The sequence below is a fragment of the Macrosteles quadrilineatus genome, unplaced genomic scaffold (genome assembly GCF_028750875.1).
Source record: "Macrosteles quadrilineatus isolate MER2022 unplaced genomic scaffold, UCM_ALF_1.0 Scaffold_1__1_contigs__length_201487025, whole genome shotgun sequence".
In the NCBI taxonomy this organism is placed as follows: Eukaryota; Metazoa; Arthropoda; class Insecta; order Hemiptera; family Cicadellidae; genus Macrosteles; species Macrosteles quadrilineatus.
Genome location: NW_026542594.1, coordinates 6,653,182 through 6,678,992, shown reverse-complemented (window position 1 = coordinate 6,678,992; position 25,811 = coordinate 6,653,182). Strand labels below are relative to the sequence as shown.

At 34.1% G+C, this 25,811-nt stretch overlaps 1 protein-coding gene across 8 annotated transcripts in view; it reads right to left on the bottom strand.

Moving 5' to 3' along the window:
• LOC128988985 (uncharacterized) overlaps positions 1-25,811 on the bottom strand; it is a 388,279-nt gene that overhangs the window by 326,386 nt on the left and 36,082 nt on the right. The gene's annotated exons all lie outside the window — the stretch shown is intronic.

Genomic DNA, 25,811 nt, shown 5'->3' with positions numbered 1-25,811 from the left:
TGTCACATTTCCTCCGAATGTTTTCTAGAAATACCGATCATAGTTTAGAGATTACGTAACATTTAAAATAAGAAACCTTTGTTTGGATAAAGGTGGTTTCTTCAAACTTTCATTAATATATGAACATCAAAAGTTGCTTACAAATAATACTATTAATGGAAAATAGCTTTGATTTTCGAAAACTTAAAAAATCCAAAACCAAGGGAGATTAATAACTTCGGTACTGATACCACATCAAGTGAAAGATTTTTGAGCAAACCATCATAAATTTTGAAAGCTTTAGGTTGTTAATGTTTCATTGGTTTTTGGCCTGTGTATTTAGGCCTATATATTTGCCAATGGATTAACACCTATTAACACCATTAACACGGATTAACACCAGTTTGATTACAAGGACAGTTTGAATTGGTCGTAAGTACTATAGTTATTTCCTTAACTGTACACGTTGGTTTTTGGTACTGATACTTTTCCTTAGAACCGGTGGTAGAAACAAGAATCATTTTTACGTACACACACATCACTAAAGTGTAGTTATCGTTAGTGCTGTAACTTATTTCTTATTAAATTTAATTGATGTTTTACAGTATGATATTTGCGTTTTCTGTCTGGTATCCAAAATATTAGTTAATGCTGTGAAAATGATAAAACATCAGTGAACGATTTTTTTTTTGCAAACCATCATGAATTTTTAAAGCTTTGCGTTGTTAACGTAGGCCTATCAATGTTTTGTGGACTGAGTATTTATTTACTTATTTATATATTTGCTAACGGATTTATACAAATTTTACTGATTGATCAGGCCTTAATAAGATTATCATAAAATTTGATGACTCTATCAAAACTTTCAAATAATTATTTTGTTTGTAATTTGCTTTGGTTAAATCGTAGCAAATCCCCAAATTCAATTATGTATTTGTGTGTGTATGTATATTGCATTAATGTCCTTATTTCTAAGTGTCTCGTGGAAAAGACAAGAGCAACTTTGTTAATGAAAATTTCAACCCGAATAAAGTGTGCAGTAGTGAAGTTTAGGTAGTATTTTAACTACTTTTAACCAGTGTTGGGCTATGCCTCATATGAAATATGGACTAACACGATTGGGTGACATTTAATTTCGAAACATTCATTTTGGCTCGAAACTGTCAGATATTGTATTTGCGAAGGTTTATATGTCTTCCCATACAGTAATAGTTTTGCCAGCATATCTGAAAAAATGCACTCGGCCTGGCGCACACGGTCGATTTTTGATCGGCCGATTAAAAAATCGGCCAAAAAATAAATCGCCATTGATTTATGTCTAGGCGCAAACGTGGCGATTTTTTAGTCCAGAAATGGATTTTTTGAGTGAGTTGTTTAAGCTATCCTAAAATGGACTTTGTTGAATTAACCTGTGTTTGTAAACTTCTAATTAGAAAAAAAGACAACTTAAATATTGGGTTCATCCAATAGTAAGTCAGAGAATTTTAAATCGACAGTTTTATATACTATACACTTCACGTGATGACAGTAAAAACTTCTTTACTATAAAATGTCTATTTAATGTTTCAGTTTGTATTATAACAGCTGTGGCTTTTTTAGCAAAGAAAACAACACAACTCACACTGAAGTTCACTGACTCCTGTGGAGAACAACAAGCGACTGGCCGATTTTTTAGTCGACCGTGAGCGCGGACTGATAACAAGAACCTGTACGTTACAGATTTTCGGGTGACAATCGCCTCGCCTACGAATCTGAGGCAAAACCCAGATTTTAAAATCGGCGTAATTCTCGATCGCCTGTGTGCGCGCTTCCATTCAAATACGAGTACATGATGCACAGATCGGCCGATGAAATAGTCGCCTCAAAATAATCGCTCGTGTGCGCCTAGCCTTATGCAAACAAACTCCTGTTCTGAATATAAGAAGGTTCAAACCTACTACAAGATTCCCGTACGTAGGACGGGCACACAGCTAGTTGAAAATAATATCAACAAAAGTAAACAAAGACGAATAACAAACTGTTTTTTTTTTTACACAAAAGATATGTTCTACTGTACTGAGATATCTACCCTGACACATAGATAATTTCAATTTGATTCCGAGTTTGTTTAAATATTACAATTATTTGTTTTACTTTTGAGCGTTTTAGGGGCTTATGTCAAAGCCATATGTCATTTCATATTCGTTCCACTACATCACGTCATAATTTACGACCTGCTTATGAAGTACACACATCCTTTAATTTTATGAGAATGTTGTATTGAGGCTTTTGACAAGGTAAAAGGCCCTGAACACTCCTACTTAGGCTCTTTAAGACAACAGTTTACCTTTCAAAATTGTCCGTAGACGCTAGCTCAGTAGGCCTGGGACCCGTGTTGTCTTACCAGATGGTGTAGAGAACCTGATAGCGTATCAGTCACGCACATTCTCAACAGCTGAGAGAAGCTATTTACAAATTATAGAAAAGGAAGCTTACTCATTGTTGTGGCTTGCCCCTGAACTGGTAAGACAAATATAAGTACGAAAGTAAAGGTAACTAAACCACTATTATTTTATAAAAGGAAGCTCTTGCTTTAGCATTTGCAGTTTAAAAAATTCAATAACGTTTTTGTAGGGGAAAGCTTATTTTGGCTCTGATTGCAAACTACTTCGTAGTATTTTTGACTAAAAAGGCAATACCTATTTTTGATAGGGCTCGAGTGCAAAGATATGCGTTGTTCTTATAAGGTTATGAATTTAAAATCTATGCTTTTGCCCCTGAGCTGTGATGACAATTAAAAATAAATATTTACTTTTACTTTTGTCTACAGCTCAAACTGTTGTAACTTGGGTTACGGCCGTTTCGGCATTATAACTCGGATTGAAAACGACGTAAATTCAAGTTATGGCCGTAACTCAAGTTACAACAGTTTGAGCTGTAGACAAAGGTAAATACCTATTTTTTATTAAGAATTTAACATTGAAATAATTTCTTGTACCTTATTGAACATAACAGACCAGGCCGTATCAAATATAAGGCGGGTTCCAACAGAAAAATCTAAAAAAAGTTTTCTCTATTTTGGCTTGTAAATCTGAAGTAGCTTTTGAGAAATCTTTCGGACCTTGTATTTGTGCAACCATGAAAAAATGATCTGTTAGAGCACGTTTTATAATAGCAGATTTAATGAAGTTATTATTTTTACAGTCGGTGAAAAAATGATCCAGATAGCCTTCTGTATCTTCTGTAACTCTGGTTGTCACATCGATACAACTAATAAAACCTGAACCATATAAAACATTCACGTAGTGGTGTGAGATATTGTTAGCTTTTTTTGGCAAAATTCAGCAATTAATGTCGCCAACCAGACGTTCGACCAGCCAGTGTTTCCTATACCCTATTAACCTAAGTAGGCTTCAAGGTCGTCGATAAATTGAAATACTGTAGATCACTAGACGGACTCCTGTACACCGATAACAGGGAAAGCCGCGCACCGCCAAATGTTACCTCTACTTTAACCATATACAAAAATAATTAAATATAGACTCTCAACCTTGCTGTAATTACTATGGTTACCATAGGTTCTGGCGCACACCGCTTGGAGCGCCGCGTAGTTACGTAGCGCGTACATACATGGTGCTCCCAGTGTTGTGTCTATGGTAACCGCAGCACAGCTGACGGTCTTTATTTAGTCCTTTTTGTCTATGCTTTAACACATGTTGCTCAAAACACTTACCAACCTTAATACCAAACAAAACATAATACCAACCTCCTCCATGCACGCAGAAAAATACTTTTTCACAAACAATCACACCATCATTACGATTTCTACTTTCTTTGTTCATAAACACGTTATAACCATCCATACTCACATTCCCACTTGATTCATCCACCCAAGACTCAGTTAAAGCAATTATATCAAATTGATATACATAACTATCTAAAATAATAATCAGCTCGTCTATATTTTTAGTATAACTTCAAATAATTAGGCTAAGAACCGTTTAACTATTTTTAAAATCTTCATTAAACTCGACTGAAAAAATTAAATGTTTATATGTCTTCAAATTATTTGTAAATAGCCTGGCAAATAGTCGAAAAAATAATAAAAACTGTGGGTAACAAAAGGTCATATATTAAATGGACATAATTCAAATTATTGATTGATTAATTCAAAATATGTTACGTTGACCATATAATACTTAGGCGAAAGACGCGCCGACCTTATGTCACACAAGTTTCGTCGTATCTGTCACGTAATACACCGATTTCTATATAACTAATAATAATAAAGACATACAATAATAACAATAGAGATGTATAACCTTTACTCGTGTATTCAGAATGGTATATGGCTACGGAAAAAGAGCCGTTACCGTTCACAATTTTAACTTTTGCTAAGATTTTCTATTTTTATATTTTTACAGTTTATTTCAATGTTTTTTTTTTAAATTAAAAGTACTAGAGGAGATCCGTCAAAATTGATGTTAATGTTTCAATTAAAATAGTTTAACTATCAATCAATGATAAATAGCTTTGTTTTGTTGGCCATGCTTCTGCAGCGTGCCTTAGATACATTCGATCATAATAGTCAACCACTAAAATGAAAGCTGGTATTTAACTAAACGTTTTTGATAAAAAAAAATATAGTATAACGTGATTAGAATTGAGCAAATATGTCTAAAATTAAACTCCATATTCGAGAACTAAATAATTTTATGTTTTGTGATTCAGTACCGGTAATTCAACATCTTAAACTGTTAGGATAAATTTATCACTTGAAAATTGCCGTTTTATCATAATTAATAAGTTAGACAAAACAAACAAAGCATATTAGCGTCTAAAAGATTTTAGGAGTTGGTATCACTGGGTAGTGTTAAGCCTGCAAGTAGTGATATGGTGAAAAACAATAAAATTGGAGTGAGGTAGTGATATACTGCAATCTGAGTGCTAGGTAGTGTTATCCCGGCTTCCAAGTGTTTGAAATGCAGGCATAACGCTACCAAACTTTGCTACCTCGCGGGGAGTAATATCCTGCAATCCAATGAGGTAGGTAGTGTTATCCTGCAGTCTATAAAGATATATATACATATATAAAAATTTTAACGAATGGTGTTTTTGGCCTCTTGGTACATCAAAATGAAAAAGTAAATCGGTCCCGGGTCTAGGTCTTACCGTGCCACCTACAGTAATAGCTACTTCCCTATAGGGAAATTCGCTAAAACGTATTAATTGAACGTTAATGTGTTATGCATAGCTAAAGCTGTAAAATACAAAATTACAACTTCGTTTTACCTGAAGAAAAAAATATTTAAGATCAGACCTTAGGCTAATCAAACAATAACAATAAATGTTATCAAACTGCCATAAGTTTGTAACGATGTTTTGTAAAATGTTAAGTTAAACGATAAGTTTTGTAAACCCTGTTGGTAATTTCTTGAGAAACATTTACGGTTAAGTGCTAGGTTTGGTGTATACCAAAGTTTTACATTGTTCCTTTTGGAAGAGCTTTCAGTCATTTTAAATTGCTACCTACTTAACAAGTTTGTTATAATAAAGTACTATCTCGTATTTTGGCTTAATTTTATTTTTAAATATTGCATGTTCAAGATAAACAACTGAACAACGCAGCTTTGATTATGTAATGTTATTTTTAATTTCTATATTTCATAGCCTATATTATACATTCTTCATTAGTTTTACTGTGTGAAATATCGTAATCAAATGTTTTCCCCATTAAGTCTTTCATCATGGTAAACATCACTGAAACTTAATAAAATCGTTATTAGAATGGAAACTTAGTTAAAAAGCCCCTTTAAATCATTAGTATTATTTTACACATCTGATTTAAAATCAAGAGTCCTTTTTGAAGTAATATTGTTGGTTATTCAATAGTAGATTGAAAGCCTTTTAAGACAGTTTAAATAAACGGCATCAGCATTCTGACACATACTTTTTCCCATAAGTTTGTCAACGACCTTCGGTGATCCGTATTTAGGCGAAACCTTGGTTGCTGACTAACCACGGATCACCAGCAGGTACAACAGGTAACCTTTTTATTATTTGTAAACATCGTGATCCAGAGGCTAAATATGTTTCTATTAGGTGTTTGTCAAGCAAAAATAGCATACAACTACAAGAATACCTAGTTAAAACTATCCAAGACCGCTGATAACCTTTACTTCAACCAAAGATGTCCAGATTACGGACTAGGACCAAATATGTAGCAATTAGGAACAAAGAAAATATCATGGCCGATGAAATCGCTAAAAGAACTGCAAAAATGTTTGGATTAAGGTCCAGTCATGACTCATCTTTTGCCGACTACACCACGTGACCGCTCACAGTATTATAATTTGGCAAAATTTAATGTTAATGTTTTCGTGTTCATATAAGTGTAATTTCACGACTCTTCACAACCCCAGGAATGTAGAGGATGTTCGTTTTGGTTCTAAACATACAAATCACCGACAGTACAACATGTATTTAAACTTTTTTTTTTATAAAAAAAAACGTGATCTAGAGGCTAAACGTGTAAACTTTATACGCAAACCTACGTAAATGCATTTTTGTAAAAAAAACAAAAAAACCACTTAAAATTATGACGCAGATATACTTATAACTTTTTTGTTGTTTTATTGTTTTTGAAACTCAATATTCAAGACAAAATCATTGTACTTCAAAGTGGCTCAAACTGCAGAGTTGGAAGTTATACTGAAGCGCCTTAGGTAGTTTGAAGACTATCTTATCGCATAGTTAACTGTAGTAATGTGACAGAGTTCTAAGAGAATCTTCCTGTACAGTCCAAACAGCAATACAACATTACAGTAAAGTCAATAAAGTATTACACACCTACCTTTATCAAAAAGAAACAAAATAATTTTAAATGAAAACATTAAATCGTTTAAATTTAATAGATGTATAAATGTAATATCTACGTCTAACTATTAACTGCTTTTACATACCATAAATTTTGCAACAATCAATTTTTTTAAACAATGTAACCTAAGCATAAGAAATCTGAACAACAATAAAACCTTAAGGATATGAATATAATGATTCCTAAATTTTTATGAAATCAATAATGTATACGTGTTATTGCTTTGATACAAATATTAAAAATAAACACGAATATTGGAAATAACAAATAAGATAATTATCAAAATATACCAGGTTTTTTAAAGTTACCACAAAGATTCAGATTGGTCTAGACCTTTAAGATCAAAATGAGCATAAAGTTAGTCGAGCAATTGCATTCATGGACGTGTTACGTAAAGAATATTAAGGAATAGTGTTTCGGGCCTTTAGGGACATCAACATGAAAAATAATACCCCCGCCACAGCGAACCTGCCGACTAAGCGAATTTCCATTTGTCTGAATTGATTTTTAATTAAATCTATTTAAATAACATTAGGTTTAACGAGTACCTAAGTTTGCTGCTACAAGGAAACTACTGTGGGGCTTTTTAGTAAAATATTAATAGCTTAGTGTAAAATGAATAATTTGCCAAGTTTTATCAAAATATATCCATAAACAAGCAAATTACAACATTTTACAATATTCTCCATTAGAATAACATTGGAATGTTAAATTTATAATTTCTTGAATTTTCCCCGTTACTAATAACCGTGCAAAAACACTTTGATATACTAAATTATTTGTTTTTTTTTAGCTCTTTCAAAAGGTCTAGAGAGAAATTGGGAAATTTTGTGTTTTGAGGGTCAAAAACTAGAAAAAACATTTTTTACCCTACAAAACCCCTCGTAAAACCCCGTTCCCATGGTCCGATCATGCTGGTTCGCGAACTCATCCAAGTTTGTCCTGCCTTACACCTTAGAACCAAATTTCATCAAAATCAGACAAAAGTTACTCAAGCTATCGCGTTCACGGACGTATATATATATCTACCACTTCACCTAAACAATAGAGAAAAATAAATTATCAACAATTCGCAAAATATCACAAATTATTCATGAAATGAAAAACATAAACATAACTGTAAACAATCCTACTTTGACAGTTCTCGTTGCGAATAACAGTTTTTTGTTGCTGCTTAGTTCAAATTAGCTGTTTTCATAAATGCAGAAAAAATATAGTGCTGCACTCTGTTGGTAAATCTTATAACATTTTTAGCGAATTTCCCATATAGGGAATAAGCTATTACCGTAGTACTCATGGTAAGACCTGGACCCGGGACCGATTTGTTTGTTTGTTTTGAGGTCCCTAGAGGCCAAAAACACCATCCGTTCAAATTCATATATATATATATATATATATATTCATATAGGTATGTATATATATATATATTCATATAGGTATATATATGAATATTTATATATATATTCATATAGGTATATATATATATATATATATTTATATACATATAATCGCAAACAAATTCTGACTCAAATTAAAAATCTATATCCCAATATTGACTCGCTTATACAATTCTGACTGGCATAAACAATTCTGACTCACTCGCATAACCAATTCTGACTCAGAATCACTACAAATCCTATACTCTAATACGAGCAATGTTTGCTTGTATGTATGCATGCTTGCTTGCTTGCAAAAATCCTATACTCTAATACGAGCAATGTTTGCTTGTATGTATGCTTGCTTGCAAAAAAAGATCTCGAAAACGGCTCCGACGATTTTCTTCAAATGTTGTAAATAGTTTATTTCTGGCCTAAAAACGAGTTTACTGCAGTTAGAACTGCCAACAAAAATCTAATTACGTAGAAAAATGAAACTTAAAATCACATTTTTTTAACATTAGTCTTATGAGTTGCTAGGTAACCATGTTGGATGAATTAAATAACAAGGATAAAGTAAACAAAAGACTTGAAGTTGTAGCATGTGTTCATAATAAGCCAACTACCCACAGTATACTAGCAAATTACAAATATAGTACAAGAGGAAAAACATCACTTGTTAATATTTAGCAAAGATTATGCTAAAGATTACTCGATACATTGTAGTCAAGGGCAGCAGTGTGAAGTCTGGGATCTGTTTATGACGATTAGATTAATGTATCAGCAATACTAAAATGCTATGGGAAGGGAGGGAAACAGGTTCACGACGTAGGAAGTGGTGAAGGAAGTAGTCAAGGCGAGCAGTCCGGAATGTGGGAACCCATTGTGACAGTTCTATCTGCAATTCTAAAACGCTATGGGAAAGGAGGGAAACAGGTCCACGACGTAGGAAGTAGTAAGGGAAGTAGTCAAGGCGAGCAGTCCGGAGTGTTGGAACCCATTGTGACAGTTGGATTAATCTATCTGCAATTCTAAAACGCTATGGGAAAGGAGGGAAACAGGTCCACGACGTAGGAAGTAGTAAAGGAAGTAGTCAAGGCGAGCAGTCCGGAGTGTGGGAACCCATTGTGACAGTTGGATTAATCTATCTGCAATTCTAAAATGCTCTAGGGAGGGAAGGAAACAAGTCCATGACGTCGGAAGTGGTGCAGGAAGTATTCAAGGCGAGCAGACTGGAATGTGGGAACCCATTGTGACAGTTGGATTAATCTATCTGCAATTCTAAAATGCTCTAGGAAGGGAGGGAAACAGGTTCACGACGTAGAAAGTGGTAAAGTAAGTAGTCAAGGCGAGCAGTCCGGAGTGTGGTAACCCATTGTGACAGTTGTATTAATCTATCTGCAATTCTAAAATGCTCTGGGAACGGAGGGAAACAGGTCCATGATGTAGGAAGTGGTGAAGGAAGTATTTAAGGCGAGCAGTCCGGAGTGTGGGAACTCTTTGTGACGGTTAGATTAATGTATCTGCAATACTAAAATGCTATGGGAAGGGAGGGGAAAAGGTCCACGACGTAGGAAGTAGTACTGTAAAGGAAGTAGTCAAGGCGAGCAGTCTGGAGTGTGGGAACCCATTGTGACAGTTGGATTAATCTATCTGCAATTCTAAAATGCTATGGGAAGGGAGGGAAACAGGTCCACGACGTAGGAAGTAGTAAAGGAAGTAGTCTAGGCGAGCAGTCCGGAGTGTGGGAACCCATTGTGACAGTTGGATTAATCTATCTGCAATAATTTCTGAAAAGCTGGCAATTATTTTAATCCTTTCGTTTTATATAGAAGTAAAAGGATTTGGAGTTTGTCCCATTTTTCCAATTGAGCTTCTGACCTGGGACCACAAATACCTTGAAATTCAGGGTTATTTTTTAGTTATTGTTAAAACGTCAAAGATCGTTTAGCCTACAGAAAAACAAATCATAAATGAATTGTAGAGCATTACATTCCTCATACATTGAGTATCTGGTGATGAAAATCGAACCAATAATAAGTGATTTATAGTAATTTAAATAAAGTTTTTTTATTAAGAAATTTTTGAATATTGAATATTTAACATTTATATTACTTCCAGAAAATGGATACCAAGTACATTATCATTTACAAAGTAATTAATACAAATTACAATATACCACCACCACAGCAAACCTGCAGACTAAGTGAATTTCCATTTGCCTGATTCAATTTACCCTAAAACGTCACTTTAAAAATATCGCATTTGTTCCCCATTGAAATAGCATTGGTTTAACGAGTACGTAGGTTTGCTGCAACAGGGAGGGTAAAAAATGCTTTTAAATTTTAATAGTTTAGTATGAAATAAATACATTTTAAACTTTTTATCAAAATATGTTCTTAACAAGCAAAATACAACAGTTTACTTACAAGAATAACATGGGAATTTTACATGTTATTTTTTTTCTCTGTAACTATTAGGTGCATAATAAAGCTTCACTATATAAATTATTTGTTTTTTAAGCTCTACAAAATTGTTTGGGAGAAATTGCAGAACTGTATGCTTTTATGGTAAAAAAGTATCATTAGAGCTGCCAGACCTTCTTCTTTTTTGTCCCCTTAGCAACTAGGGTTATCAGCTTTCTTTTAAAAAAAGTTTGGGTAGAGAATATCTTTTGATATTGTCTCATCTTTAGGATCTTGCGCCTCTTATTCAGGCCGTTCGACTGGAAGTGTGCGTAATTATGTGACCAGCTTTGCAAAAATAGACTCCATGGCATTTCATCAGTTTGTTTACGACAATGCTGATTTTAATACTCGTACGTTGGATGGATGTAAAAAATTCCATGCAATGGGGGGATACATCTGATAACACGAAAAAGTACTATTGCTCCAGATCAGAAAATAGACAGACTTAAAAGTATTTTACCCGCTCATGAAGTTGGGGAGATGGAAGTTTGTTTCCTTAAAAGGCTTTTAAAAAGGAAATTCTCATGGGCTATAAGATATAACAGTTGTGGATATCAGCAACTTATATACTTCAAAGGATAATGACAAACCCTCTGTTGTGGACTTGATGTGGATTTTCAGCAAGTGGAAGATGTGTCCCGGTGTCCGACGTTTTAGGCTGGGGTGGATTCATGAAACAAACGACAAATAATCTCCCTTTTCAAACAACGTTTGTAGCTTGCTTGCCTTTTATTAATGCTCCGCCATTTGATTACAACATAATAAATTTATAAATAAAAAACTTTAAAAAACAAAACGTTTTTAAACACACTAAAAAGGAAGAAAATATTTATAAATATGTGGAGAGTATAAATACTTGTAAGATTTAAAACTAAAAACGTGGGGTGCATGCAATAGATAATTTACAATTACCTTCACCTATTGAACTAATGTATTATTATCAATTGCATGCACCCCACGTTTTTAGTTTTAAATCTTACAAGTATTTTATACTCTCCACATATTTATAAATATTTTCTACTTTTTAGTGTGCTAAGGTTAATTTGTGTTTCTTTTTATATTATATAATTATGTATTAGATTGAATGGCCTACCTACTAACTATAAATATATCAATCTATTTAATTTATTGTTTACCTCATAGAATACTAAATAAATAACAATTGACATTATTAACAAACACCTTTATATCTGCAATCAGATTGTTTATCTCTATTTTGAATTGTTTGTTTGTATAAAGAATCTCTTGGGAGCATAACCTGTGTCCTGTACCTCTTAACCTCTGCTCTTCGAACTGTCAAATTTAAGTATTTACAGCTGACTTAAATTAATTGATTTATTTACATTCTTTCAAAATGTAAACATGGAAAATTTGGAAGCCCATGGGTGGGGCCAACGTAAACTAACGTAGTTTACGTTGGCCCTACCACGGGGCGTAGCCCAAGGGAAGTATGAAAATTAAATGACATAATATTGCATTGTCATCCATTTGTGAGCTATATTTGAAATTTCAAGTCTCTAGCTCATCGGGAACTTCGTTTAAAATTGATATCAAGATTTGTAGGAAAGCGAGGTAATAAAAACAAGCCCATGGGTCGTAGCCCAAAGGGAAATATGAAAATTAAATGAAAATGATATAATATTGTTTTGTCATCCCTTTGTGAGCTATGCTTCAAGTTTCAAGTCTCTAGCTCATCGGAGAGTATCAGAATTTTCAAGAGAGCGAGTTAATAAAAACAAGCCCATGGGGCGTAGCCCAAGGAAAATATGAAAATTAAATGATATAATATTGCATTGCCTTCCATTTGTGAACTATGTTTCAAGTTTCAAGTCTCTAGCTCATCGGGAAGTTAGTATAAAATTGATTGCTAAGTTTGTACCGGACAAGAAAGCGAGCTAATAAAAACGTTTTAATAATACAACATAATACACGGCACTACTAACTTTAAACAGTGCAAATCTGTGAATCAACAAGCAACTGTGTACACTTTTGACCAACAAGTAGTTAGTCTACAAATTGATTATTATTTTGACAATGTCATTATCAGAATAGGTGGGTTCCAACTAATTATGTCATTTCTGAAGACAATAGATTACATCATGGATGGAAGTGGATTAAAAGAGTTGTTTAGTACAAAATATGCACTGCTTTCAATAGAGATTCTGACTGGACATGCCTATTCTCTAGAGCAATCCCTTATGAGAGTAATGAAAATTGCTGTAGGGCTTAACCATGACCGTGGTGTAAGTGAAGGGTTTCTGTGCAGATGGACAAAAGGAATGACTTGACTACAAAACATTTGCGAAGAAATGGAGAAAATGTGTATATAAACTGCCAAAAGGCTAAGGTGATTGGCGACATTGCTTTAAATCCAATCGTGGGAAGTGATTTTCAACAGGTAAAGTTTTACAGAAAAGACAGAGTTTTGCCACTTTCCACAATGATCCATTCTCTTAAAATACATGATGACCTTAATCTTACCTATCAATCCAACTACTATTGTTCACAGAATGACACTTGCCAAGCAGCAATGGCGGTTCCAAAGGGGGGGGGGCTACAGGGGCTAAAGCCCCCCCTTGGACCCTGGAAAAATAAATTTAAACGTACATTTCGTCCTTAAAATACGCAATCTCATAAACCAGACATCAATGTAGTTTTTATCAAACTTAAAAGCGATGGCAGGAGTAGTATTAGGTCCCACATAGATAATCTTTGTGGACACTAGCATAACGAATAAAACAATATTACGCTATGGAAAGTTGTACGCATCATCAAATTTTTACAGCAGTCAGCTGTTGACATGCTAGGGCAAAGGCGAGCGCCGAGCGCGCGAGTGAGGACGGGGAAACAGCTAATTTCCTGCCCCCAGTACACTCTCGCCGAGGCAAGGCGAGCGTTGGCGAGTGCGAGAGTGTACTCGGTGCGCTCGTCTTCACTCGCCTTGACTCGGGTCGCCTCGCCTCGCCTAGCCTCGTGCTCGCCGGCGCTCCATCTGGAGTCGGTTTTTTGACACGAGTCAAAGGACCCGAGACTGCACGAGTGGCGAGCGCTACTTCCACATCGAAGTTTGCCTCCAATTCGACTGCGAGACAAAGCGAGTGTGTACACGGTTACCTCGCATAAGCTCTCGCCCGAATTTCTCGGCGAGCGTTTCGGCGAGGCGCCTCGGCGAGAGTGTACTGGGGGCATCATGCTATAGTTGTTCCATGGGGCATGATGTTCCATAGTTAGTTGTCAAATTGTCTGCTAGCCACTAACTTTACACAGGCATAAATCAGCCATCAGCGGTTGCACCAGTAGCCTATTACCATTGACTATATAACACACTAGAGTTTAAGTTTATATAGTCAATGCTATTACTGAATTCGATACTATACATATTGTGACAGATCTATGAAATGGAGATAAAGGTTAAGTTCAAAAACGTGTCTACTTGCTTGCATGACATAATAACAGGTGAAATGGGAGGTTTTAGGACAATTGGGCACAGTTCTAGCCGTTAGAAATGGCTTTATAAAGTCACTAAACGGCTTTTAGGAGATGGATTCGTAGTCTACAGTAGGCCTATGTTTTGAAATTCATGAATGCAAGTTCGTCATAGTTTGAGTTTAAAATTTCTACTTCTACTTGCTCATGACAAAGACAAATAACAGGTGAAATGAGAGGTTTTTGGACGGTTGGACACAGATATAGACATTAATAATGGCTTTAGAAAGTCAGTAAACAGTTTTTTAGGAGGATGTTTTGGAGTATTTTTTCCCAAAAATATGTTTTGAGATTTATGAATGTAATAAAGAAATTTATTTATGACAAATAAAGAGGGAAATGGGAGGTTTTGCACACAGTTCTAGACGTTAAAACTGTAGAAAGTCGCCTAACGGCTTTTAGGAGGATATGGCCGTAGTCTACAGTGTGTTTTGAAATTCATTAATGCAATCGTCATAGTTTAATTTTTTAAATGTATATTTGCTCATGACAAACAACAGGTGAAATGGGAGTATATGGACAATTGGGCACGGTTTTAGGTGTTAAAAATGGCTTTAGAAAGTCACCAAACGGCATTGAAAATTCCAAATTTTCCCGGGAGAGGACCCGGGGCCCCCCTGATTTATTGGGGGGAACTCCCCCCAAGCCCCCCCCTTGACAAGGCCCTAGAACCGCCACTGCCAAGCAGTCTGATGAGGAACTTGAACGCTTTTTGAAATACGAACAATGCCCGTACCCATAATGTCTCTATTCGATGACTTTGGTATCAGGAAAGGGACCAAGTCTGCCTCATGTAGGCCTAAAGCATTCACACCTACTGAAGAACCAAATCTTGAAGGGTGTTTTAGGTGAAAAAGAACCTGAAGGTAGCTCTGCAGAAATCATGGTACCGCTGGCCAAGAAGACTCGGAGAAATTAAAAAGTGTAACTTAATCAAAGTCATTTGTATCTATTCTACATGTATTTTTAAATTACAAGTTTTTTATATTTATAAATAAAACAAGATTTATGGGACGTTTTACTTAAATTCTTACATCCTTTTATAACCTGGAGAAGTTGTAACAGAAAGTATATTTTTTTCAAAAATCAATGAATTTTGCAGAACTTTTAAATTTTGTTTGAACTTCTTTGTTGTAGATATAAAAGTTATACAGACATAAACTGTAGAGAACTTTATGAGTAGTATAGTTTGTCGCCGCCGTTTTTTGTGGTTCGAGGTTTTTGGGTCAACTCTCCGCCCACGCCTAATTGCTAGTACATCTACCATTCCCTTTCCAGTTGATGTATTATATTATTATATTTCTATCTTATCTATTATATATTAGGTGTATGAGTTGGTTTAATATTGTTAGTTTAGTTTGTCGGTGCCGTTTTTTTTTTTTTTTAGGTGCGTTGTCAACTCCCCGCCCCATGCCTAATTGCTAGTACGTCTACCATGCCCCCTTCCAGTTGATCTATTATATTTCTATCTTATCTATACATTAGTTGTATGAGTTGTTTAATATTGTCATTCTCTTTTTAATGTTATTCCAACCATATTATATAAATACCTCTTACCTTTAGTGTCATCCATATGAAATAATGTTTAAAATTTTCTTAATGTTTAGATGTATTATTGTTTTTATCAAAAGTTGGAACCTATATAATGTACTTAAATTTTAACAATTTTGCTGTATCTTTTGACATTTTTGAGATACAAGTGATTTTAAGTCTTGCTACAAGAAAATACTCTAAAATTAAAAATTAATTTAAAATAGCTTACAACCTTGTAAATTGAAGACACTAATACAAATATCAAATTTAAGAACAAAAGATTTTTATAGTTACAGAGGACCTTTACAAGGAAATAGAATGTGACTTGCATTTTTGTTTATACCTCTGGTTATAGTAAAGATATTGTCAAAGCAAAAACATCTCTATAGACTTATATTATTTGATCTGTCTTGAAACTGTGCAAGATTACTATGAGAATGTTGCAAGAATTAAATCTACAAATCATCACCTTCAAACCTTAACTAGGGATAAAAAGTACTACATTTTCATGGTGTCAAGAGGTTTATTGTACAATATGTCATCAATACTATTATACATTTGTTGCTAGAATACATATGAGTTTTTACATCAAATACTCTGAAATTTGTCTCCTCGAGTCATAAACATCAAGTGAACGTACTATACAATAACAAATACATTTATTATATTGAATTGAAACATGAACTATTTTAATATTACTTTTGTGTTATCATTATAATAGACAAATCGCTACGGCTATGCAATGTAAATCTGAGAGTCAATTATCATGATGAGCTACAACTTTTAGTCTAAATGAAAAGTTATTCAAACATACATATATACAAAAGTACAATACTGTACGACAAGAAAATAAAAATAATATTTGCTACTTGTTTTTACCCTATTTGTGTTAATTATGAAAATCAATCATGGAATTTCTGGATTGATTAAATGAAATACGATGTCTTGTTTGAATAATAATATACATGTTTGTGTACTTTTATACAAGTAAAATTTAGTGATGTTTTCGCTAAAAATGTTTAATAATGTCATCGAACATAATAATTGACTGTGGCCTGTTACTTTGATGTGAATTAGTTACTTAAATTTCACACATTTCACACAATTTGTACACAAATTTCACATATTTCATGTAATATAACAACTAAGTTTGACCGTGATGTGAATTTATGTAAAAATGTTTTACTAAAATTTCACACATTTTACACAATTTGTACAAAAATTTTACACACTTCACACAATGTAACAACTAACTGTAACTTTGACGTGAATTTGCGTGAAAAATTTACTCAAATTTCACACAATTTTTATACAAATTTTATGTTATGTAACAACTAGCTGTGACTGCGATGTAAATTTGTGTCATTTAACACAATGTATCGACTAACTGCGACTATGATGTAAATTCGTCATACAATTTTACAGCTATTAACAGATGAATGGTAGCTTGTTTGTACATATAAAAATAAAAATATTTGTTAATCTGGACTAATCTAAATTGACTATTATTTACAATGTGCATAACCGAAATAAAATCTCAATATACACAGTGTCTGTTTACACGTAATTCTACTTTTTTAACATTTGAAAATGTATGCCCACTTCCCTTTAACTGATACTCTCGCATTTCATTCTTGATTTTATCTAATTCACTATCAACTAACTCTTGCAAATTACTAGAATTATAAAACCCTTTGTTTTTTGTTTTTAGGTTTATAGTGACCACATCGTCTCCATTTAAATACTCCACTTCTACTAGCAAATTGGCTTTAAAAGAGCCAAGTGTTTCTAAGCATTGCTGGAAAGTATTTACTATTTCTGGTTTTATATTGTAAAGAAACTCTTCTAAATTTGTGGATGATTCAGGATATGCAGCAAATGTTTTTACCCTACACCTAAATGTGCAGGGTATTTCCTGGAACAATGATCTGGACATTTTATCTTCTTTTTCTATAACAAATAAAACAAAAATATGTTTTATCTGATATGATAGCAAAATCATACCCCAGGTTTGAGCAATAAAAATGCGTACTTTTGCATATGAGCTTAAACTATACATTATATACATAAACAACAAATAAATGCCTGTTTTATTATCCCCCCCTCCCTCCCTCCCTTATTTTAGGTGGGATATGTTACAATGATGATTAAAGATTTAAAAGATTTACAAATTTACAATTGACCCCCCTTTTTTTTTTACTCATTTTCTCTTCTGGCCTCTGACTCCTCTTCTTCTATTTTCTTCTTTTCCTCTTCAATCCTCTTGTCTCCGAAGGGTAGGGTGTGTATCCCGTCAGAGCAAAGGAAACGTTTCGGATCGTGACATCGTAGAGCGGTTTTAAATCCTGTAACAGTAGTGATTTGCATTCTACTGCTTGAAATGCGTGTAAAAGGGAGCTTCATTTCAAAATTCCCTCGAGACATTAAACTTTGAAAGTAGTCGTCGAAGGTCACATGTTTTCGCAACATGGATTTTTGTGTCCCCTTAGCCTTCATCCCGTAAACTACTATTTGTCCTGTCTCCAGTATCAATTTCTTCTTGCTATACACTTTGGAGCACAGCCCTACATATTCTACTGGCAAATCTCCAGCAGCTTCGTCCTTTGCCAGGCCCAAACCAAAACGTCTCCCGGCCTGGTACAAAATATGATTCTTAGGGTAGTTGGATGTGTCAAGCCTGGTGAAGATTGGACTATTTTTTAGGTCCTGGTACAAGTCTTGTGTATATATGTGTGATAATATGCTGTCAGTATCACTGTACCCCATTCTAATTTTATTTCCATACATAGGTTTTAAATAGTCATAATAAAACGAATACATTATAGTTTTACTGATGTCTAATATAGCAACACCCATGTATATTGGAGTATTGAATATAATTTTGGGTTTATGCATGACGAAGACTAGGGTGTCCTCTGACACAGCATAAAACTCTTTAAATAGTCTACTTCTTGAGAACTTGTCCACTTGTTGATTGGTCTTCGCAATCTTAATATTGACACGATCATCCAGTTTCATTATAGATCTACCAAATGCGGAATTTGAAAACCCTTTGTAAAAGTCTTCTTCAAATTTGTTTTTAGATTGTTTACGCATCTCTGTATTCAAAAGGATGAATTTCTCACACCATTTTGATTGTTTGAATTTTAGGATCCTGTGTACATGTTTGAGAACAAGACCATGTTTCATAGCTAGCTGTAGACTAGTATGGTGCAGTACATAGTTGGTCTTGTCATGAACAGTGGCCATGAGGCACATATTACCGTCCTCGTTTTCTTCTTGAGTCGGAAGAAAAGGGTAGTCTCCGTGTGCTTCGTGGAGATGTTCAGGGTATTCCATGGTCACTTCTAAAAATGCTCCAAATTCCGAATCCTCGCCAGCTTCTAAGATGCCTTCCAATTCGTCAATGTCAGCCCATTCAAATCCTCCATAAGGAAGGGGTTGGCACATGGCTGTTGCATAAAGTGAGTTCATATCTATGTTGTATATGTAGGACGATGCCTCCTCCTTATTGTATAACTCCCCCATGTAATAATTGTTGGCTTTACAATACTTTAGGGGTGCCGTTACAAATCCACCTCTCATCCCCCTTCTGCAGAAGTCGTGCATCTCTCTGCTAGTTAGCAACTCAAACCGTACATCAGTAATTTTTAGCATGGCATCAAATGCGAGACCTGGAGCGGTGAAATAATATGCAGGGTCCAAACCATAAGTCGAGTGTACAATCTTCCTAAAGTTTTGGAAAACATCTCCAAGGATAATCACATCTGTCCGTAAATATAGCATTGTATATTCTTCAAGATTAGCAATATTAAAGTGTGACCACACCTTGCAGGCATGTTCATACTCTTCTGAACTTAACTCTTCATCTGTCAAGGAGTTGTGGAATGCTTCAATTGGTGGGAGTGATGTCTCACTCAATTTTGACATGTCTGTTAGATAATTATAAGGATAGACACCCTTCCTTATTATAAGGTTAAAGTCTTCCTCGCTAGGAAAAAACTCCCTACAAATTTTCTTTTGATCATTCTGTAGGTTATTACATAATTCGCTAAGACTGCGAGGCATAAACTTAAAAGAGTCTATGAAACGGAGTTCCATCTTTCCCACAGTCTTAGAAAACGATGTGAATTTATCGTTAGTGTTTGGTACGACTTTCACTTGTCCGAGGTACGGTATTATGAATGCCGAATCGTACCGCGCTAGATTGGCCACCACTACTGGAATGTGTTTTTGATCTCTATAAAAAAGATTACAGATCCTGTGACAACATCCACGATATTGGCCTGTCAAATGATTGTGGTCTATTGATTTTGGATTGTTAAGTGTAAATTCGCCCTTGCCACAAACATGGCAGGTTGTGCAGTTATCAAATTGTCGCTGTTGTTCCTCTGTTAATACAGGTATCTGTTTAATCCTATTGCTGTAGAGAATAGATTCAATTTCCTGAACATCGTCCATAAGCATAGACAATATTTTTTGTGGCGCATCCAATCCGCAGTATTCTCGAAGAGGTTTAGTATACTGTCCCTCTTCATCCAGTAGTAAGTAAGATGCAGCAAAAGGGCAATGTTTTTGAAGAATGGTAGTGTTACCAGTTGAAACCTGTGGCACATTTAAAGCCTCAAAATCTAAATAAGCAATAAATCTAATCATTTTCTGTCTATTGTAGTTTTGAAATTTCATATGAGCCTTATCTCCAATAGGCATTTCGAATTTAGTGGGGTTATCAGGATCGCAAGTAGGTTTGTGCCTATCCAACTGTTGTACAGCAGTCAGTCCAGTTCTATCGTAAAACCGCTGCCCACATCTTCTACAAACGCAAGCCCTCCGATGTAAATTTCCAAGTTGTAGTCCAACGAGAGCGTCAAAGTCTTTAATGTAGTGGAATGTGCCATTTACATACAATAAGTCTATGTTGTTGTCCAAGCTGTCCTTGGGTGGGTTCCATGGGAGTATTCGACCAGCATGTATAAAGAAAATAGATAGGCTACAATTATTTCTTGCTTCAAACTGCGCAATAAAATCATTGTCCGGTCTCAAAACGGGGAAAGTGATATCGCTCCAGTCATATTCATTTTCAAATTCAAAGGCTTTTGTGGGGTCTTCTTGAGAAAATTTACACAATAAAGCAAATTTAAAAGATATGTTTTTGTGTTGAACCGGAGTTAGAATTATATTTGGATTTTTTAGAATGTTGTTGCCGGTACAGGTCTCATCCATGTGTTCTTCTAATTTAGTATTTTCAGTGAAAAGTGTGTCGCAATTAGGACAGCAATATTTATTGTTCACTTTATGGTGTGTGTCTTTTAAATGCTCTTTGTAGGATTTAAGTGTAGAGAATATGGTTTCACACATTTCTTCCAAACATTTATACTGACGCTTAGCCTTTTTGTTGCAAGTTCTGGTGTGTCTTAAATATGTGTCATGACGCGGAAATATATGTTTGCAAATGGGACATTTATGCTCATCAGTCTTCTTTATATGATTGACTTTAAAATGTCGTGTTAAATTCTTCTTGTTAGAATACGTCTTTCCACAGCCTGGGAATGTACAAGGAAAACTTTTACCCGAATGGTAATCTTTAATATGATCATTTAAACGATGCCTTTCATTAAAATGCTTCACAATCCTGAGAGTAAAACAAATGGTGCAGTAAAACCTGTCTGGGTGGGAGTCTTCAAAATGGGATTCTAACTCGCCCGGTGTTGAGAAAATGTAATTTGGACAGAGGTCACATTCAATTTAGGCTGTACTTGTTGACGCCATCATGTTCCCAATACCTGTGACCAAACAAAAAAAAAATACTAATATTTTGATACTAAAATGTATATTTTACTAGGAACTATTAATTTATACACGACTATACAACACGATACTAAATATTTAGCAGCAAGAACTCCAATATTTAGAACCGTAAACACGACAGATAGTGGGAGCCTGAGTCAACATCCTTATAACTCTCACTTTTAACAACCAGTTTGTAGCGCAAGGTCAGCAACCTTGGCAGACTCTTTGGTACAGACATACTCGCGACCGTCATTTAAGAAGGACCACCGTTATTAACTGTTATGGAGCCATACTCCGTTGTGGTGTCATATAGAGAATTTTAGTTACTTGCGTGTAAATTTATACAATTTGAAATTTTGCAGAGAATTAAATCATCTTAGTCGGTTATTAATAAATTACTAGGTGTATAAGTCCCTAAAAATCTCAAAATGTAAAACATATTTTAATATTCAAACAAATTAAGAATAAAATTATTTATTTGTCAAGTAAATAATTACAAATAAATAATGTCTGTACATCATAATATCTTTGCTTTAAAAAGTCTCTCTGTGTGTATCTATTTGTCCTTTATGCATCCAATCGTGATAAAACTTAGTACTATTAGTACTATATAAAACGAACAGTTTTATTAGCCAATATATTGGCAGTTGACACAAAGCACAATTACAGATAACCATTATCCCCGGTTTTAATATAGTGTACAATACATTGCTGAGTTAACTGGCTAAAAAGTAAACCAACTGCATGTATTAAATACTGACTTGTAAATATAGCGTAATCAAATTATATAGAACATTTTATGTTACTTCTAAATTTTGGGAATGCCTCTATATTTCCGGCCGTCACAGGATAGAGACCTTTAATTTAAGCCGTCTCCCATTGTTCTACGCCCACAATTTTGACACAAAGAATCAGCTATATAGATGTCTCGACAGAATGCAGAAAAAAAGGCTATATAGTGAAATAATAAAAGATATATACTTACATAGAAGCAGCAGCTACAGCTACAAAACCATCCAACTGGGATGTTACGGCAAAACGTGAGATGTCACATAGTCTGAAATATTAACAAAATAAATTAGAATTGACTTCTTGAAATATTATCATTTTCTCTAACTGATAAAAAATATGGGGTCAAAATACACACGAGCAGTAAAAAAAAGAGAGACCTTTAGAGAAATATATAATCTTGTATGTTAAGCATTGACTTTATATATAGAAGGATCCAGCCATATGGACCTTTTCCCCTTATCATATCTAATAGGATTTAAAAGTGATAACTCTACATGTCAGAAGCTTATGTTTATTTTCTATCTCATTTTATTGACGATCAAGTGTGTTAACAGCTGTAAATACTACCCTTTGCACTGTGAAACTAATAAAAAAAAAGTCAGAATACTTTATCATGAGAGGATGGAGAGTCTCCTTCTGTATTTAAAGTCAATGAAGTAATGTTTAACATACAATTATCTGAGAATAAAATAGAAATTAAATGTAAAGAGCATTGTCAATGTAAAATTAAAATGGTTTATTTATACGTCCACATCCTCTGGATAAAAATCTAATCATATTATACTGTGTAATATTATTCTGCAATCTATTTACAACATTTAATGCGAAACAAATACCATTAAATTTGTAAAACATAGAATACTAACACCTCTCACACACACACGCATTTACATACACTCGCAAACACTCACACACCTGATAATTTAGAATCAACACAAAAAGGGTCAATACACTCATCACATCTTAAGCTATATTTAAAAGTTTATTAGAGAGCATCACTGCTATTAGCAAGTCACATCATTGATCACAGAGTTTGCTCTAGTGAAGTGTAAAGGTAAAAAGAAAAAAAATCTGTAACTTCTGCAGTGAATAGATTGATACAAACAACTTTTACTTATGCCCACTAATACATCTCCCGAGTAAGTGACCTAGATGATATATATGTAAGTTTTTACGTATAACAGACTAATACTTAGTTCTTTTTAAGATGAGAATTTATATGCATAAAAATAAATGCTAAAATTAATACACACCTTAAAAGATTATTAGAAGAAGGGGGAAATAATCTTGACGGCTGGCATAGTAGTCTCGTTTTAAGACCCCACACACACAACCTTAAAATACAAATATTAAGGATTAATACATAATCTAGCCTAAAAAAGAATAAAATTTTACATGTAGAAAGCTTTTAAAAGGGGTCTTGTTTATAGAAACTAAGAAAATATAGTGAATGTATACGATTTCTACTGCATTTTAATTAATAGCCTAAAATCGCATTTTAATAGAGGACTTCTGGGTCCACACACTAGTCATGTTTTAAGACTCATCTAAATAACAAATACAAATAACAAGTGTCGAGTTTAGTGTCTTATATTTTTTTTTATTTACCATGGTAAAGTAAAGCTGTCACATTTATTGTTACTGAGTTCACTATGTCAAATTCAATTGAGTTTCGTAAACATGAATGGTAAATTATAATTGGTCTTGTTTCCATGTTTATCAGCCCAAGTAAAAATTTTATCGATGTTTTCATTGATTTTTAAAACACTGTCATAGATATATTATGATATATATGTACGTTTTAAGTATAACAGACTGATACATAGTTCTTTTCAAGATAAGAATTTGTATGCATTTATTTATACTCCTAAAAATTATATGTGAATACACACCTTAAAAGATTATTAGAAGAAGAGTGAAATGATCCTGACGGTTGGCATAGTAGTCTCGTTCTAAGACCCCACCACAAACAAGCTTAAAAATACAAATATTATAGATTAATACTTAATCTAGTCTAAAAAGAATAAAACTTTACATGTGTAATATTTTAAAAGGGGTCTTGTCTATAGAAGCTAAAAAAATATAGTGGATGTATACAATTTCTGCAGCATTTTAATTAATACCCTAAAATCATGTTTCTGAGTCTTGTTTTAAGACACATCTAACTAACAAAACACATAAAATCAAACTAAAATATGCTAACCAATCAGTAGTAACATAAAATGGCATCCTAATCTAAAACAAGGCTGACCAAAGAAGATCATATAGCCCACACATCAAAGACTTTTGCTTTCTTCCGCGTCAAGGTCAACTACTCAACAAGCTTACAGTTATATCAGGCTCCGGTTACTGAACCATCTATCTACTACTCGCTCCTAATTTACATTGTCGCTCCTCATTTTTTATTAACACAGTCTATCCGACATTGTCGGCCAACGACATATCACATAAGTACTAAGTAAGTATTACTATTATTCATAAAGATATTTAAATTCGTTAGAAGAAAAAAAAAAATCATACAGCTATCCAAAACAAAATTAAGAAGTGTTTAATTCTGATAAAATCGTAAAAGTTGTCTTTAGTTTTTAAAGGAAAGGAAATAAATATAGAAAATACATCTTACCTTAGTATGTGGAGGCTCAAGACGAATACTGGCTGGCGAAATGAAAGCTTGATGTTTTATACTGTACAAATGTGGAGAGGGACAAAACCGTTATAACCACAACCAGGATTCGCAAAAGTGTGCTATGTCCGGATTCGCAAAAGTGTGCTATGCCCGGATTCGCAAAAGTGTGCTATGACTCACATTCGGCTAATCCGCGGGATTAAAAGATCCTTGATGGGAAGAGGGTCACACCGTTAGACCACAACCCGGATTCGCAGAAATGTATTACGACTCACATTTAGCTAATCCACAAAGCATAGGCAGGATAAAAATTGTCAACATGTAATTTAAATAAGAACAAATTTACGTATACTAAGATATATGCAGAAACCAAGTGTAATAACTCTCAAAGCAATAACATACATTATGGTTGAAATAGCAAAAAAAAAAGAGAATGAAGATATTAAACAACTCGCACAACTAATGTATACATAGATAAGATAGAAATATAATATATCAGCTGGAAGGGTGAATGGTAGATGTACTAGCAATTAGACATAAGGCAGGGAGTTGTCCCAAAAAATGTCGAGCCTCAAAAAACAATACCGACAAACTATACTGACAATATTAAACAACTCATACAACTACTATATAGATAAGATAAAAATATAATACATCAACTAGAAAGGAGAATGGTAGATGTACTAGCAATTAGGCATGGGCAGAGAGTTGGCCCAAAAACCCCGCGCCACAAAAAACGGCGGCGACAAACTATACTACTTTTATGCTCTTTATTTTAGTATAGGATGATATTTGGGAAAAATTATTATTCGATAAGTTATGAGCCAAAATACTAGAAAAAATACAATTTTCACCCTATTTTTCTATAAATTTCATACTTGCCGATAAAATTTTTGTTGGAAAAC